We start from the raw sequence: 16830 nt of genomic DNA, 5'->3' as shown, positions 1-16830 counted from the left end.
GGTCTAGTACTAATGAGTATCATAAGTCCAGATAGGATGACATGTCCACCAACAGACTGTTTCCTTGTGAACTAGCACGTTAAAAGTCTGCATGTCGGTCTAGTAATAATCAGTATAGTATGTCTAGATAGTAATACATGTCTACCAGCAGAATGTTACCTAGTGAACTTGTACGTTAAAAGTCTACCTTTCGGTCTAGTACTAATCAGTATCATGTGTCCAGATAGGATGACATGTCTACCAACAGACTGTTGCCTTGGGAACTAGCATGTTAAAGGTCTGCGTGTCGGTTTAGTATTAATGAGTAGCATGTGTCCAGATAGGATGACATGTCTACGAGCAGACTGTGAACTACGCGTAAAAGTTCTGTGCGTGTTGGTCTTGTACCAATCAGTATAATGTACCAAGAAAGAATGACATGTCTGCCTGCAGACTGCAATTGAACCTTGGTAACTAATACGTTAATAGTATGTGTGTCGATATAGTACTTATCAGAATAATGGGTCCATATATGATGACATGTCTACCTGCAGACTGTTGCCTTGTGAAATTACACGTTAAAATTCTGTATGTTAGTTCAGTACTAAATAGTATAATGTGTCCAGATAGGATGACATGTCTACCAGCAGACTGTTACCTTGTGAAATTACACGTTAAAATTCTGTATGTTAGTTCAGTACTAAATAGTATAATGTGTCCAGATAGGATGATATGTCTTCCAGCAGAATGTTACCTTGTGAACTTGTATAGTAAATGTCTGTATGTCGGTCTAGTACTTATCAGTATCATGCGTCCAGATAGGATGACATGTCTATCAGCAGACTGTTACATTGTGAACTAGCACGTTAAATGTTTGTGTGTCAGTCTAGTACTTATCAGTATCATGCGTCCAGATAGGATGACATGTCTACCAGCAGACTGTTACCTTGTGAACTAGCACGTTAAATGTCTGTGTGTCAGTCTAGTACTTATCAGTATCATGCGTCCAGATAGGATAACATGTCTACCAGCAGACTGTTACCTTGTGAACTAGCACGTTAAATGTCTGTGTGTCAGTCTAGTACTTATCAGTATCATGCGTCCAGATAAGATGACATGTCTACCAGCAGACTGTTACCTTGTGAACTAGCACGATAAATGTCTGTGTGTCGGTCTAGTACTTATCAGTATCATGTGTCCAGATAGGATGACATGTCTACCAGCAGACTGTAACCTTGTGAATTAGGAATCAAATATGATTCTTGTTGATAGCGCATGTGCAGAATGTGATTCCGCTAGAACGATTTCAGATCAGATCTGAAACAGTCTACAAGACAAAGTGATTCAACTTTTTTATGTTGTGTGGTGCTTGTACAAAATTAATTATTTATTGAATCTATATTAAAAATTTAATCGAAACTGTATATTTAAAAAAAATTAGCCTCGCCATGGTTAATGTCATTACAACATTTAATGTGTCTTTTGAGCTAAAATATAAACATAAATCAGGCCGTCAGTTTTCACGGTTGTTTTACGTTTTCTATTTCGGTGCCTTTTAAACCTTACCATGCGGTATGGGTTTTGCTCATTGTTGAAGGTCGTACGATAACCTATTGTTACTAACTTCTTAATCATTTGGTATCTGGTGTATAGTTGTCTCATTTACAATCATACCATATGTTCTTTTATTCTACTACGACTGCTATCTGGCGCAAATTTCACGTCGATATTAAGGCGACGTAAAAACTAAGCATACGAGAAATCTCTGTGCGTTCGTTAATCAAAATCAGTTAGGACTGAGAGCTGTAAGGTAATTTTTAAATGTAAGAACTGAGAGCTGATAATTTTTATGCGCTTTTGTGTCGTATTCATATTTACTAGGATCTTCTGTAATATCTTATAGTTTATTAGTTTTTACCTACAAGGACATGCGCAATTAGGTAATGTTATTATATATTTTTCGTCATCAATCACAAGTATATTGGTTTGTAGTTTAACCCTATGGCTTACAATAACCCAACTTTTCTTGTGCATCACTTTGATTGATCGTTGTTGGTTAACCGATGCAGTTTCGTTGATTAGGTTGTTCGCTACAAGACGTAAAAAAGGGGGGTATGCACAATATGATTGCGAAAGTGATAGAAAGCAAATGATAGCGAAAGTGATATAAAGCAAATTAGGGACAAATCACAGCGACACTTACCTGTGACAAATCATACATTACTATTCACAGCGACACCTATCTAACCGTTTGTGTTGACGGCACTTACAGTGATGTTTAAGTGATTTGTTTTTGCAGCAGTAGATACATGACATCCATATTGTCTAAATGCGACACATTTGCAGGATTTTATGTTTCGCCTGTATAAAAAAAATACTTTTCTGTATGCATTCAATTTTTACTATATATATTTATAACAAATATAATAATTTCAGGATTTCGAATTGATAGATTCTTCTAAACGTGAGGCAGCTTTTCGCTCATCAGGATGAAGTTTCGTCAAATAAGTTTCCAGAAGACTAAAAGTAAAAAGACAAAGACAAAGGAAGCTTCAATTGCAAGTATTTCGACGTTGCCCAGGACGTATCTCTTCGCTGCTCTCTTCGTAGATACAAAACATATGTTACTCCACGTAACAAATACATTATCACAAACCGGCGAGCAGCCATTTCAGACGACGAGGAAGAAACCGACAATGGTGTGCTATATGAATTAGACGATATAGACAAAGTTTTGAATTCAGTCCGTAAGGAGCGCACACACATCAAAACAAATCCTTGGATCCCTCCGCGTAAATCTGTGCACGAAGAAGACTTGATTGATCTTGTACCGGAAGGTGCCAACGCTCAGGATTATTTGAACGTTTGTATCCTAGCTGAAGAGGCGGGAAAATCTTATAATTCTACAGAATCTACCCTGACAGCAGCCGACAATCCAAGGATACCAACGCGTGAAAAAAGACAACTAAGTTTAACTGATCTGAACATTAATCGATGGTCTATTATCTCTGAAGGTGATGTTGATATAGAACTCAATTCTCCTACAATTGAAGAACTGAATGAACGATTTGCAAACATAGATTACGCTATTGATTTCAAATACGAAGAAAATATTGACAATATCCTGGACGACGAAATGGCAGTAAAACTTGCTAAAAGACTTTCCGTCAATGACTTATTGGAGGACTTTAGTGAGGTATCATCTGATACATCTAGCAGTAGCATGGAAATCTCAGACAATACCAGCTCTACTGGCTCATACAGCAGTGAAGGTTCCATAGAAAACCAACTTCCGGTTTTCTCGACAAAGTTTGTAGAACGACCTGATCGAATGGAAGAATCAATCGATGCTGGTTATTCAAGTCCTAGCCGCGACTCACGGTTCCCTTCAACATCTGATTCCGATAATGCTGAACATTCCGATAGCGACATTGAAGAAGAATCAAATATAACTCTTGTTGCTAGCGCATGTGCAGAATGTGATTCCGCTAGAACGATTCCAGACATCAGAAACAGTCTACAAGACAAAGTGAGTCAACTTAGAGCTGAAAAAATGATCGTTGAGGAAAAAATCCGCGATGCACAAGAAGACGATATAATTCGTTATAAAGAAACTCAGCGATTGAGACGACATCTACCTGGTTACAAGAAACAAATGTTGTTGAAAACATTGACCAGTCTGAAGGAAAGACTTGAAAATCAAAACCAAAGATTACAGAAAAGTTATTCAACAGTATTATCAATGCAAAGAAGATTTGCTGAGAGACATAATCCGTTTTTCATTGTCCCAAACACAAACTTTAGTTGAGAAAAGTAGTGCTATCGCGGATGAATAATTAGTGCTATGTATGATTGTATGTAAATACCAGGAGATTTATTTATTTATAATGCTCTATAGATGAGGAATTCAAAATACAGAACAAAATGATCATAGACCCAGGAAAACAACTCGTTGTTAACTTTTCATTTTCTGGACTATTTTCGATATTAATCATGTGTCGGCTGCAAAGACTGACTGTTGTTAATTTGTTGTTACTTTTGAACTTAATCACAGTTCAAACATTGTTTATGTTGTGTGGTGCTTGTACAAAATTAATTATTTATTGAATCTCTATATATAAAATTTAAATGATACTGTATTTTCTGTTTAATACAGCCTCGCCATGATTAATGCCATTACAACTAAATTTCCAAAATTTGACATTCTCCCGCAATTCGCATAAACCTCTATTCCACAACCCTCTCAAATACACACAAAAATCGTTATACTATACACCGTTATAATACAATACACACAAAGCAAATATAGTATACCCCGCTCAAATACACACAAAACCGTTATACTTTACCCTGCTCCGACACACAAAACCGCTATACTATACACCATTACAATACAAAACACACAAAACCGCTATACTATACCCGGTTCCGATACCCAAAACTGCTATACTATACCAGGCTCCGATACCCAAAACCTCTATACTATACACCATTACAATACAATACACACAAAACCGCTATACCCGATACCCAATTCACACATCAAATAAAGTATACCTCGCTCCAATACACAAAACCTCTATACTTTACCCCGCTCAAATAAAAAACCTACTAAACTTTACCCTGTTCTCATACAAAGAGCTTGTATACCCCGCTCTGATACACACACAACTACATTGTTCACTGATCCATGAAATGAGGTCGAGGTCAAGTGAAAACTGTCTGACGGGCATGAAGACCTTGCAAGGTACGCACATACCAAATATAGTTATCCTATTACTTGTAATAAGAGAGAATTTAACATTACAAAATATCTTAACTTTTTTTTAAGTAGTCACTGAACCATGAAAATGAGGTCAAGGACATTGGATATGTGACTGACGGAAACTTCATTACATGAGGCATCCATATACAAAGAATGAAGCATCCAGGTCCTCCACCTACTTAACTATAAATCTTTTAAGAAGTTAGCTAACGCCGCCGCCGCCGCCGGATCACTACCCCTATGTCGAGCTTTCTTTTTGTCGCAGGCTCGACAAAAACTGATATACCCACTCCAATAAACAAAACAAATAAAGCCTTAGGCTATATTAAACCTCGCTCAAATACAGACATACATACAGCATAAAAAAGAAAAGCAAGCAAACAGAAAACAACCGGTACATTTATGAATACCGATGCACGAGTCAAAGAATACGAGTAACAAATGTACTTCAAAACTCTATGTTCGTTAAAAAGAGGGTTTGAATTGTTTTACATTGTCTTATCGGGGCCTTTTATAGATGACTATGCGGTTTGGGCTTTGTTCATTGTTGAAGGCCGTACGGTGACCTATAGTTGTTAATGTCTGTGTCATTTTGGTCTTTTGTGGATAGTTGTCTCATTGGCAATCATACCACATCTTCTTTTTTATTTTCTCTTAAACCAATTTCTCCAAGGATAAAATTGTAGGTTTATTGAAAGAGGCCAATGTTTTCACTCTACAAATCAATAACACTAGCCACGTGCGTATACTTTGTTTATAACAATTAGGAGATACACGTAACAGTATTGTATTTAAACTACGACGCGATCAATTGGTGATTTGATGGTTGCAAATTAAGCTTTCTGTCGACGTGGGTGATACCGTCAAATATAGTTATCTCCATTCTAATGACACTAACAGAAACAACATTAAAACATACATTAAAATATGTTATACGTCGTCTGCGCTTGTGCGTTCGTTTTCATAGCATCGATTGTGAATTGATTTTTATGAAAATTGGTGACATTAACCAATCAAAATGAATGTTACAAACGATGTTACATTAGGATCCATTATAGATGCCATTAGAAAGCAGCTGGATCACAAAACTGTTCAGTTTAAGATTAAAAGGAACACATGAAAGACAAAAATGTGTCCATAGTACACAGATGCCCCACTCACACTATCATTTTCTTTCAGTGTTCAAAAATCTAAAATTGGAGGTAAACCTATAAATTGCTGTAAATACCACAGTAACACTAGGCCAGTATCTCACTACAATCTCTAAAAAAAATGTAAATTTTGACGATCGTAGAATCGAGTAAAAAAAATCCAATATTATGCTAACCCTCTAGTTGTCAAGTGAATGAAATAAACAACTTGGTGATCGTACATGACATAATATAATATCATTTATTACAGCGGGAGACCGTGAGGGCATTCCGGTGTTTTGCTTTTGCCTAGATTTCCATTACGTAATCGTTTTTGGGTTTTTAACCGATCTATAAATAAAGGAAACAGTAGTATACCGCTGTTCAAAACTCATAAATCCATGGACAAAAAATAGGTAACAAATTAAAACCGAGGGAAACGCATTAAATATAAGAGGAGAGCAACGACACAACACTGAAATGTAACACACACAGAAACGGACCAAGCATCAGACAAAATCCCACGAGAACAACAAATATAACATCCAAACCAAATACATGAATTTGGGATAGACAAGTACCGTGACACGTCTTATCGCAATGTGAATTTACACTAAAAAATAAGAGAGAAAAAACGACGCAACGTCAAAATGTAACACACACAGAAACGAACAATGATATAACAATGGCCATCTGCCTTACTTTGTACAGGACATTTTTAAAAGGGAAAAATGGTAGGTTGAACCTGGTTTTGTGACATGCCAAACCTCGCACTTTAATGGCAATGTTAAATATAACATTGAAATGACAATATAATATTACAGGACTATAAACATGATGAATACGTAGACATCATCAAGTGCAAACTAACATTCTTTGTCGCTTGTTATGAATTCATTTCTTCAATGGATATACTCGTCAAATGCTTTTACAAGATAAATTAATAATATTACTGAAATGTTTTGTTATATGTATAGTGGAAGAATGTTTAAAGAACGTTTGTAATCTCAAGGAACGGAAACACTGCATGGATGATTAAACATGTTTGCGGGAAAATACGAATGTCTACTCAAATCGATCCATTTCTTTTACGAAAATCGAATTATTACAAATGAGTGACGTGTCCACCATGCACTTGCACTACACTACTATTAAAATAGTAGAATAAGATGGTCTATAAATGCATGAAACTAATATACACATGTAACTGTTATATACAAGTATCAATATAATATATCACAATAGACCAGAGTATACTGATTTGTATCACTACAATATGATAGTCATTACAGTGAGGATGAATTCCCTGTCATTAATTTATCACCCACGCACGAACTTGTCCCAGAAAAAAATCTGTTCATTAGGTAGCAAACCACAGTTAGAGGTGTAGTTTCGCATTATGGGCATGGTGAATTTTTTAAATATGAAAGTTTTTTGTACAATTACATTAATTTTTAGATAGTTGAAGAATAATATAGCCTTTAAAGATGGTTTATATGAACATTTATATTGTTTTAGCATGTTTTATATGCAATTTTCGTGTTTGATAGTCCGTTTTTCCTATCAGTACCGCCCATAGATTTAGAAATTATGTACACAGATCTTTTCAATTCAATTTTATAGAATAAAATTGAGAATGGAAATGGGGAATGTGTCAAAGAGACAACAACCCGACCAAATAAAAAAACAACTGCAGAAGGTCACCAATAGGTCTTTAATGTAGCGAGAAATTCCCGCACCCGGAGGCGTCCTTCAGCTGGCCCCTAAACAAATATATATATACTAGTTCAGTGATAATGAACGCCATACTAATTTCCAAATTATACACAAGAAACTAAAATTAAAATAATACAAGACAAACAAAGGCCAGAGGCTCCTGACTTGGGACAGGCGCAAAAAATTCGGCGAGGTTGAACATGTTTGTGAGATATCAACCCTCCCCCTATACCTCTAACCAATGTTGAAAAGTAAACGCATAACAATACGCACATTAAAATTCAGGTCAAGAGAAGTCTGAGTCTGATGTCAGAAGATGTAACCAAAGAAAATAAACAAAATGACAATAAAACATAAATAACAACAGACTACTAGCAGTTAACTGACATGCCAGCTCCAGACTTCAATTAAACTGACTGAATGCTATATGATTTGATTTTGGACCTCTTGATATATATAGGGCTATAATGTCAGGAAAGGTATCACGCTAATTTATTGAAATTTTCCTTAGGACCAAATTTTTGAGACTTTTGTGACATGTTCACCCCCTCCCCCCTTTTTGTAATTTTTCATCTCAAATAAATGCAGATTGTTGCCATGGTAACACCAAAAAGTGGTTCTATTTCACCATTATAACTATTGGAAATTAAATCTATGGATGGTTTACTTTCCATAATTATGCACATGCATAACACAAATATTAAGCCTTATTTGTTAGAAAGGAAGGGAAAGAGGCAGCTTAAAAATTATGAGCGTCAATTTTATGTTTTTTTCCTAACTGTGTATTGCTACATCAACATCAATTTCAGGTATAGAGTTGTGTTTTGTTTCTATAACAAGTGCTTGTCGCACCATCTACAAGAACTTGTAACCATCCGTTGTTCAGTACTTTAGTACTTTGACTTGTTCTGCTACGTCTCACTCATGCAGATCTTAACAGATCATGTTTTTGACGTTACCAACATCAACGTCAGTTAATCCAGTACAATATTTAACATTATTTAACATGATATAAAATATAAACGATAAAGCTCCAGTTGTGTACGTAATGTCGGTACCAACTTCAATGTCAGTTAATCCAGTACAATATTTAACATTATTTAACATGATATAAAATATAAAAGATAAAGCTCCAGTTGTGTACGTAATGTCGGTACCAACTTCAACGTCAGTTAATCCAGTACAATATTTAACATTATTTAATATGATATAAAATATAAACGATAAAGCTCCAGTTCTGACATAATGTCGGTACCAACTTCAATGTCAGTTAATCCAGTACAATATTTAACATTATTTTATATGATATAAAATATAAAAGATAAATCTCCAGTTCTGTACGTAATTTCGGTACCAACTTCAATGTCAGTTAATCCAGTACAATATTTAACATGATTTAATATGATATAAAATGTAAAAGATAAAGCTCCAGTTCTGTACGTAATTTCGTTACAAACTTCAATGTCAGTTAATCCAGTACAATATTTTACATTATTTAATATGATATAAAAGATAAAAGATAAAGCTCCAGTTCTGTACATAACGTCGGAACCAACTTTAACGTCAGTTAATCCAGTCAAATATTTAAACATTATTTAATATGATATAAAATATAAAGGATAAAGCTCCAGTTGTGTACGTAATGTCGTTACCAATTTCAATGTCAGTTAATCCAGTACGATGTTTAAACAATATTTGATATTATATAAAATATAAAAGATAAAGCTCCAGTTCTGTACGTAATGTCGTTACCAACTTCAATGTCAGTTATATCACAAGTAGATCGATTCAAAGTTCAAACTAATTAACTTTAGCAGAAAACTTAACAATTGCTCACGCCGTCGCCATCACCGGACAAGCAATCTTTAAGTCTCGCTTTACGCTACTTTCATCTCAGGCGAGACACAAACTAGAGGATCTAAGAAGTCGATATATCATCTTCAACATTGGACTCCCTGGCGTTATGATGTGTAGATCTGCTCTTGCTGATTATTTTTGTTAGAAAGTTTCGATCTCTGTTATATAGCATTCAAGATATGATGATAAAATGTAACTTATAGTAATAATATTTATGAAAGGACAAACATTTCGGCTAAGATGTCTAATTGATTAATTTAAAAAAAGATATTGGTATGGTTGCCAATGATAACACTCCCCAAAAGACCAAATGACACAAAAATTAAAAAATAAATTAATAATAAAATGCCCGCATGAAATACAAATGTAAACAATTCAAACCAGAAAACTAACAGCCTAATTAATGTACAAAATAATACAAAAATAAATATGTGACACAGCAACAAACGACTACCACTGAATTACTTGTTTCTGACTTGGAACAGTCACGTACAAAATATGCGGGGAATTAACTAGCTTGAAGGCGCCAAACCTCTGTCTATGTAGTCTCGATTTTGTCCTGCTGCTTATTTCATGTATCAAAGTTTCTCACCATCTATTCTAGTATTCAAGATATTAGGAAAACAAAAGACAAAAAAACATGTTCATTTAAAGGCAATAACTCCCACAGAATTCGTCTGAAAATTTAAATGTAAATGAAATGTCAGTCGATCTCAACATTCTGAACAATCCTGCCAAGTCTGTTTATCTAGTTTTTCTTCTAGATAACAGTAAAGATTGCACTTTACCCTAATATTAAAAGCTCATTAGAGCTTATGTTTGTCTATGTTTGTATACCTTGCCGACTGTAAATAAAGCTTATTTAATGTTCATTTATTATTCTATTTTTATCCATGTCAGCCATGATGGTTGGCAAGTGAGGTTATCGGACAAAGTTTGTCAATTACATACCCAAATGATGTTTGTTGTTCATTTTTGTTTAATTTGGATAATTAGTTTCAGAGAAAAGGACTTTTGTAAAAGTTAATGAATGACGTCAAAACGAACGCCAAATGATGATCATAGTTGAACTGCTGTGTCCTAGAGGGCAAGTAACCCCTGATCCACCAGTGGTACTAGCTCATGTAAATTAAGTAAAAGGTTAATAGACGACGACAAAAAAGACGCCATGTGACGAGAATAGGTGAACTGAGGTGCCTTGGAAGGACAAGTAGCGCCTGCTCCATTAGTGGCACTTTATTATGTTAAATAAGTAGATGATTAAACGACGACAACACAATGGACGACAAGTGATGAGCTGAATCGCGGTACCTTGGAATGACGAGCATCTCATGATCTACTAGTGGCACTATCTCATGTAAAATAAGTAAATTGGTAACAGACAACGACTCAATGGATGCAAAATGCTCGTCATAGATGAACTTAGGTGCCCTGGAAGAACTAGCATCTCCTACCCCACGAGTGGCATATGTTATGTTAAATATATAGAAAATATTAACAGACGATGACACAACGGACACCAAGTGATGAGAATAAGTAAACCCTGATTCCCTGGCAGGACATCAAGCTCCTGCTTCGCTCGTGGTTGTATATAATGCAAAATAAGTAAACACAACTGACGGCAAGTGATGAGAATAGATGAACTGAGATGACCTATAAGCACAAGCAGCTCCTGCTCCTGTTCCACTAGTTGCACTATCCCATGTAAAATAAGTAAATTGTTAACAGACGACGACTCAATTGACGTCAAGTGCCCGTCAGATATGAACTGAGGTGCCATGGAAGGACTAGCAGCTCCTGTTTCAAAAGTTCCACTATCTTATCTAAAATAAGTAAACTTGTTAAAAGACGACGACACAATGGACGCCATATGAACATCATGCTTGTTGCTAAATTAAGGTGCAATACAAGGGCGAGCAGCTCTGGTTTCACTAGTGGCGCTAGCTTATGTAAAATGAGTAAAATGCTATTAGACGACGACACAACAGACGCCTAGTGATGAGAACAACTAAACTGCATGAGCTGCCATAAAAGGAAGTGCATCTCGTCATCTCCTGCTCCACTAGTGGTACTAACTCACGTAAAATACGTAAATTGTTAACAGACGACAACTCAATGGACACCATGTGTTCATCATAAATGAACTGAGGTGCACTGGAAGGACGAGCAGATCCTTCTTTATTAGTGGCACTATCTTGTGTAAGATATGTAAATTGTTAACAGACGACGACTAAATGGACTAAAGTTATAATTATAGCTGTACTGTAAATCCCCAGAATGACGAGCAACTCATATTCAACAGGTTTCACTACATCAAAATCATAGTTATGTATACTTTATCCATGTGATTTGTACACGTAACTTTGCCCCTTTTGAATAAATCACTTCCCTTATGTGTATATAAGCAAGTTTAATTCTAAGGAAACATGTCTAAATTTGACTATTTACGAAACGGGATAGGTGAAAGCATCATGTTTTTAACATGATTTGGCCGAAAACTTAAGAAAGCAGGTAGGATACAAGTTGTTTAGTCTGAAAATTCAACATACAAGATGTTTCCCTATATGCTGAACTAAGGTGCTCTCGAAAGAAAAGCAGTTCTTGCTACACTAGTGGATAATGTAAAATAAGTCTTTTTTTCAAAACAACACAACGGACGCTAATTGAGATCAAAGTTGAACTGAGGTGCCCTTGATAGACGTGCAGGTCTGACTCCACTAGCTTATAGTGGTACTATCTCATGTAAAATAGGTAAAATTGTTAACATACGACGACACAACATATGTGATTATAGCGGAACTGAGGTGCCCTAAAAGAACAAACACATCCTGCTCAATAAGGGGTATAGGTTCATCATTTTATTAAAATTATTAATATATTTTTTTTACTATATAGTACTGTTTATTACATGTTAATAATGAATATTAATACGATATCAGGAATCATTATATGTACATAGAAAGTAAGATGGTGAAAATCGTATATACACATAAATTATATTGTAACAATCATATATAAACATAAGTATGTGGTAACACTCATATATAAAAATAAGTATAGTGTTACACTCATATATAAACATAATTATATGGTAACCAACAAGACAACATGATATTAAAGCAAGTTCAAACAAATCCGTACCTACGTCTTAATTTATCCGATGACCGAAAGTGGACCAGGCACATTGTGAAATTTATAAGCAGGACACGCTGTACACTTGGTTTCCTTCTAAGAAACTTACGCAAGTACCCCTGAGAGTGCAACAAACTATCCTACTTTAAAAGCCATGGTTAGATCGGTACTAAAATACCATCCTATCACTTGGAACCCATTCACCAATAGAAGATAGAAAGCATACAGAAAAGAAGTGCACGTTTCATCCTGCACAACTATAAATCCAGAGAAACAGGATGCGTTACAAATATGATTTTAAAACCACCTCTTAAAAGAACCAAGGAAACACCAGAGGCTGAATATGTTCTCAAAAGTTGCTCAGTTATTGATGTCGGTTAACGATTGAAATACATGTATCTACAAGAAAACAGAAACAAAAGCCAAGTCAAGACAAATAAGATTATTGATTTTAAATACAAGAACATCACAAAAAGACAAGAAACCCATAATAGCATGAATAGCTGATATTTCCATTTGATGGACTGCAAAACAGACATCTGAAAGAACTCCTTTTTCCTAAAACGATAGTGAAGAAGAACCACCTAGAAAATAACATCACTGCCCTCCAATACTTATACTAACCAACCTCTTCCAATGCGCATATATCAGCAATTGGATCCTGCGATGTGTAACATACATTGATAGATACATAGTGGTGAGAAAAAAAATATATGTAAAAATCATATATAAACATCAACATAATAATATGGTAAAATTATTTATAAAAATAATGATTTGCTAACAATAATATAAAAAACATAATTATCATGATCTTATGCATGGAATTAATATTATCGATATAATTATATGTACATAGTAATTTGAAAATAATATATGGTAAAATTAACATAATAAAAAAAATATCCTAATATGCTAACATTTTTGCAAATAGAACTTTGTGTAAAAAAGGACACATCCACCACAAAGGAGTACAATACCTCAATTGAGCTGAGCACATACACAAAAAATGACCACAATTCACCTCAAAGGACCAGAATGCACTAACAGGGAGTACAATGCTCCACAAAGGGGTACTTACATAAATAGGAGTAAAATGCACAACAAATGAGTACATTGCGCAGCAAATGGGAACAATACACCGAAAGGAGTACAATACACCACAAAGGAGCACATACACAACAAAGGACCACAATTAACTACAAAAGAGTGTTAACACCTTAAAGGAGAACAATACACCACAAAGGAGCACAAAAGAGCACACACACCAGAATAAGAGGTTATCAATAGCATGTGTCGCTCTCCTGCATTTAATAATGATTTGGAAATCATGTAAAATAAGATTAAATCATAATAATAGCATACGTTATCAGATATTATAATGATATTTAAGATAATAACAAAAAACTGCAAATTTCTGTAAAATTACTAACTCAGGGTCAGCAAGCCAACAATTACCTTGTCGGCCATTATGGATGTAAGGCGGGGTCATCTGACACATTTTTGAAACTAGATTCCCTATTTATGATTATGGCCAAGTATGGTTAAATTTGTATCAGTAGATTCAGAGGAGAAAATTTTTGTAAAAGATTACAAAAATTTACGAAAAATTATTAAAAATTGACTATAAAGGGCAATAATTCCAAAGGTGGTCAACTAACAGTTTTGATCATGCGGACTTATTTGTAGAACTTACTTTGCCGAACATTATTACTGTTTACAGTTTATCTTTATTTATTATAATATTCAAGATAATAACCAATAACTGCAAAATGTCCCTAAAGTTACCAATTCAGGGGCAGCAACCCAAATATGTAAGGGTGGATAGTTCTTAACCTGATGGACATTTTATCTCATGTCAGATTTGCTCTAAATGCTTTAGTTTGAGAGATATAAGCCAAAAACTGCATTTTACCCCTTAGTTTTATTTTTATTCATGTCGGCCATGTTAGTTGGCAGGCGGGGTCATTGAAATCAATTGTAAAACTACTTACAATAGAGATGATTGTTGCAAAGTTAAATTAAGATAAATTTGGCCATTAGTTTCAGAGAAGAAGATTTTTGTAAGAATAAACATACGACGACCACAACGGACGATGGACGCCAAGTGATGAAAAAAGCTCACTTGACCTTTCAAGATTGTGCATGATTTGAGCGAAATGTTTACAGAATTCATACACGTGGATCTCATTGAACAAGAAATTACAGACTTCAATGAATATATATGTTTAATTAAGACAGTTAACTTAGACAATACGAAAACTTACGCAAGCAATCAAAACCAACATAATTTCTGATTGACCAGTACAGTCAACAATGAATGCTGACGCCTAATGCTATAAACCTAGATCAAACACTAGTAATACAAAAAAACAGCCGTTTACATGCTAACAACTACTGAAAGAATTCTGTTAGAGGCAAATAATACCAGAAATCAATCACGCAACTTTCTTAACCCGAATTTACAAACTTACAATAGTCACGAAAAATATTCCTACAAACAACCACCAAGTATATTTAGTAATAACCATAGATTACCTAAATTAAATTTCCCACATTTTGACGGGGATGTTTTACAGTGGAGCACATTTTGGGACTCATACGAATATACCTTACATTTTAATTGTAGCCTAACACCAATAAAGAAATTCCGTTATCTCACAGTCTAACTTTAAGGATCTGCAGCCAAAACCATAGCCGGATTTGCGCTTATATAGCTTTAAAATTCACTCTTGATAGGAGCTGACTATTATTAAGTTATAGTTCAAAATCACATGATCATCGGCAATAGACGTAAAGCCATCTTATCAAAGATTGGTTATACTAGCTATCTCGACCAACAACAAACTAGAGGGTAAAAAGAGTATGTCTCGCTCACCTTGGTTTATGCATATAAAACAAAGGACACACATTACAGACAAGAATAAAATTCATGACAAATTTGTGTTTTGGTGATGGCGACGTGTTTGTAAATCTTACTTTACTGAATATTCTGATTGTTCACAATTATTTCTATCTATAATGGACTCAGCCAAGTAGTTTCAGAGGAACATATTTTGTGTGAAAATTACCAAATTTTACATGAATTTATAAAATAAAAAAATCATAAAAAATTTACTTTAAAGGGCAAAAACTCCTCCAGGGGTCATGTGGTAATTTGGTTCATGTTGACTTATTTATAGATCTTACTTTGCTGTATATCATTGCTGTTTAAAGTTTATGACTCTATCTATAATATTATCTAAGATAATAACCAAAAACTGCAAAATTTTCTTATAATTACCAATTCAGTTGGTTGACTGATCATTTCAGGTTCATAGATGTTGACATAATGATCAATGTTACCCCATGCATGACTTGCTCTAAATGCTTTGGTTTAAGAGATACAAGCCAAAATCTATATTTACCCCTATAATCTATTTTTAACCTTGGCGGCCATCTTACACATTTTTTTAAACTATATACCCCAATGATGATTGTGGCCAAATTTAGTTAATTTTGACTAAGGAGTTTCAACATGACCAAGTGAGAAGATTTTTGTAATAGATTAAAAAAAAATAACGCAAAATTGTTAAAATTTACTATAAAGGGCAACAACTGTTCAAAGGGTTACTTGACAATATTCATCGTGTTGACTTTTTGTAGATCTTACTTTGCTGAACATTATTGCTGTTTACAGTTTAGCTCTATGTATAATTGTATTGAAGATAATAGCAAAAACTGCCAAATTTCCTTAAAAATACCAATCAGGAGCAGAAACCCAACAACGGATTGTCTGATTCATCTTAAAATTTCAGAACGGAAAGATCTTGACCATCTTTACCTCATCAGATTTACTCTAAATGCTTAAGTTTCAGAGATATAACCTACAAACTTTAATCCCAGTGTTCTACTTTCAGCCATGGTGGCTATCGTCGTTGGTTGGCCGGGTCGTTGGACATATTTTTAAAACTAGATACCCTAATGAAGATTGTGGTTAAGCTTTGTTTAATTTGCCCCAGTAGTTTCAGAGGAGAAAACTTTTGTAAAAGTTAACGACGGACGCCAAATGATGAGAAAAGCTCACTTGACCATTTGGACCAGGTGAGCTAAAAAGTGAAATCACATAAAAATGAACTCTGAAAAAAAATCAAATCAGAAAGTTCCTAATCAAATAGCAAAATCAAAAGCTCAAACACATCAAACGAATGTCATATTCCTGTCTGATGTAGAAAAAAGTGGATTAAACCTGGTTTTATACTTTTTGGAATT

General features: G+C 34.6%; 1 protein-coding gene across 1 annotated transcript in view; it reads right to left on the bottom strand.

Annotated features, from left to right (window-relative positions):
• The window catches only part of LOC134691488 (uncharacterized), a 277122-nt gene that overhangs the window by 234534 nt on the left and 25758 nt on the right, over positions 1-16830 (bottom strand). The gene's annotated exons all lie outside the window — the stretch shown is intronic.

The sequence above is a fragment of the Mytilus trossulus genome, chromosome 11 (genome assembly GCF_036588685.1).
Source record: "Mytilus trossulus isolate FHL-02 chromosome 11, PNRI_Mtr1.1.1.hap1, whole genome shotgun sequence".
Lineage (NCBI taxonomy): Eukaryota > Metazoa > Mollusca > Bivalvia > Mytilida > Mytilidae > Mytilus > Mytilus trossulus.
This window is presented reverse-complemented; position numbering and strand designations above follow the sequence as displayed.